Source organism: Cupressus sempervirens, chromosome 5 (assembly GCF_028749045.1).
Source record: "Cupressus sempervirens isolate cs-2001-9-10 chromosome 5, ASM2874904v1, whole genome shotgun sequence".
Taxonomy (NCBI): Eukaryota; Viridiplantae; Streptophyta; class Pinopsida; order Cupressales; family Cupressaceae; genus Cupressus; species Cupressus sempervirens.
This window is the reverse complement of record NC_143122.1, coordinates 360,959,048-360,962,190: the sequence shown is the minus strand read 5'-3', so window position 1 is coordinate 360,962,190 and position 3,143 is coordinate 360,959,048.

Sequence of the window (3,143 nt, the reverse complement as noted above, 5' to 3'; positions counted from 1 at the left end):
AGTACCAAGACCTAAAGACAAGAATGTGATTGGAACCAAGTGGATTTTCAGGAACAAATTGAATGAGAAAGGAGAAGTTGTGAGGAACAAGGCTAGACTAGTTTGTAAAGGTTACTTCCAAGAAGGAATTGAGTATGGAGAGAACTTTACACATGTTGCCAAATTAAGAGTTAGAACTCTACTTCCATATGTTTCTTACAATAAATTCAAAGTATATCAAATGGATGTTAAGTCATATTTTTTGAATGGAATACTAGAAGAAGTATAAATTGATCAATATGAAGGATTTGCAGAGTCAAATTAGAGGAACCTAGTATGTAAAATGAACAAAGTATTATTTGGATTGAAGCAAGCACTGAGAGCTTAGTATGAAAGATTGTATTCATATTTGATAAAAAATGAATTTTTTAGAACAAATGAAAAGAGTAACCTGTATCTAAAAACTAAAATTGATGAGAAGGTCTTAATTTCTGAAATATTGTTGATGATATAATATATGGTGGAAATGATTTGCAGTACAAATCATTTGCTGATTAAATGACTAAAGAGGTTGAAATCTCTATTTTTGGTGAGGTTAATTTTTTCATTAGTTCACAAGTTCATCAAACACTTGATATGGAATATATTTGACTCAAGCTAAGCACATTAAGGAGATATGGAAAATATTTGGGATATATGAGTCAAATCCACTTGGCACATCTATGATAACTAGATGTAAATTAACTAAGAAAGATGATATTGCTATAGTAAATGAGACACTTTCCAAATCAATGATTGGGAAGTTGTAGTATGTTGTACACAACATACCTAATATTGCACATGTAGTTGGAATAGTTGCAAGGCTTTCATCTAATCCTAAAGAAACACACATGATTGCAGTTAAGAGGATATTCACATATCAAAAAGGAACCAAAGATTATGGACTATGGTATAAGAAAGAAGGGGATTTTGAGCTAAGATTTTATATGGATGCAAATTGGGCTAGAAATGTTAATGATGGGAAGAGAAAGAGTGGTGGAGAGTTTTTTTAGGAGAAATATTGATTACATGGTTGAGCAATAAACATAGTTGTATTTCCTAGTCTACTGCCAAAGCTAAGTATGTTGCTGCTATAATTAATTGAACTGAAATATTATTTGAATCAAGTAATTATTGGAAGGAATAAAAGATGAAGTCAACAAGCCAATAATTATCTATTGTGACAACACAAGTTCCATAAATATTTCAAAGAATCCTATGATGCATGCACACACACACACACACACACACACACACACACACACACACATGTCTCAAGTATCACTACTTGAGGTAGCAAGTACAACAAAAATAAGTCAGATTGGATAATGTGAAGTCCAAGGAGAAAATTGCAGATATATTTACAAAGCCATTACCTTAGCATGCTTTTGAGTGTCTAAGAGGTAAGTTAGGGGTCCTACCCATATCCAAGGTTCACTAATGAAAGACACATGTTGCATCAATTCATGGATGAATAGAAATATCTTTATGGAGTTGATTCATAATTTCACACTTCAGGAAGTTGTTTCTAGAGTTGTGAAAAAGTGAATGCAATGAGGATCATGTTATTAGTACATGCAAGGTATAAAGTTTTACAAGTTTTATTGAAAACTTTTATTTACCTTTGATATTGTTGTTCAAGGGGGAGAGAATCTGAAAAGGGGGAAAGAATTTGAAAGAGACAAGAATTAGTTAGGAGATTGAAACAAATGATTGAATCAATAAAGGAAAGAATTTGAATGGAGAGAATGAGTAAAAGAGACCTAGTTCCGTGGGGAGAGATTATGAGAAGTATGAGAATATGTTTGATATTTAAAGAGAAGTCTATCCAAAAGGGGAACATTTTTTGTAGACCAAGTAGAACCTAATACAAAGATCATGAAGATGAGAGAGAAGTTGAATGAAGTTTGAACAATAAAAAGTTGTGTGGTGTTTTTAGTACATACACTTGATTATCTTATGATGTAATTTAATGTAATGTAATATCTTATTTTTTATGTATTTCCATCAATGTCAAAGAGGGATATTGTTAGCCCCAACTAATATGTTATTAATGTATGTAAAAGATCAATTATTATATTGTCATTGATGTCAAGCCATAGTTAGTGAGACATTATGCTAATTTAGTAGAGTGCCTTATCATTTGATTGATGAAGAAGATTTGAATAAAGTATAATGATGTAAGTGATGAAAAAATTATGGTATTCAATGAGAACTTGAATGAGTTGGATTTGACAATATAATGCTGATTTTAATTTCTTTACAGTTAATCAAATTATGAAGCGTTGAATAATATGTGAATAAGTTGCACTGAGCTAGCCAAGTTACATCGATTGACTAGTTGAAAGAAGAATCACAATATTAATTGAGGTACTATAGTCGTTACTGAGTACTTGATGAAATGAGAAAGAAGTGTACTATAAACCAAGCCAAGTTAGTGTTAATTGAGTCCAATATTGACCAAGAAAGACATAGTGTTAATTAAGCATGGAAAGAAAGAACATAAAAGAAAAGATGAAATCCAAGGGTGACATTTGATAAAAATTAAGAATGTTCAAGAAGATTTGAAGAGAAGGACAAATTTAGTTATGAGATCAATGACTAGAGAAACTCAATGAAGATCTAATGAAAAAGAGTTACTATTTTCAGAGTGTGTACAAACTTTGAGGTTAAGAAGTATTTAACGAGTGCCTAGATTCAATGAACCTAAGCTAAATAAATATTTAAAGAATGTGTTTAAACAAAAAAAATCAATGGATTAGAATGTGAGTTAAAGAAGAAGATTTACTATTTAAGGGATGAATGCAAAGTTCATTATTGTTGATCAAGGAAGAAGAAAAGTGAAAGCCAAAGGATAATCGAGCAAGCTACATTGTGAAGATAATGCAAGGAAAGTGCAAAATTGATGTGAGAAGTGTGTGAATTAGCCAAAAGGAGATCAAAAGAAAGATAGAGAGAAGAATAAAGATCTAAACATGCAAGGTAGTGCTAAACCTGGCACGTCATTTCACTATTACATTTAAACCTTTGAAGTAGAAAAATCTCTTAGCCAAGTAGATTTAATAATATTATGAAATCCTATATGGTAACATTCAATAGTAATGTTTTCTATGTCCTTTAGAGAA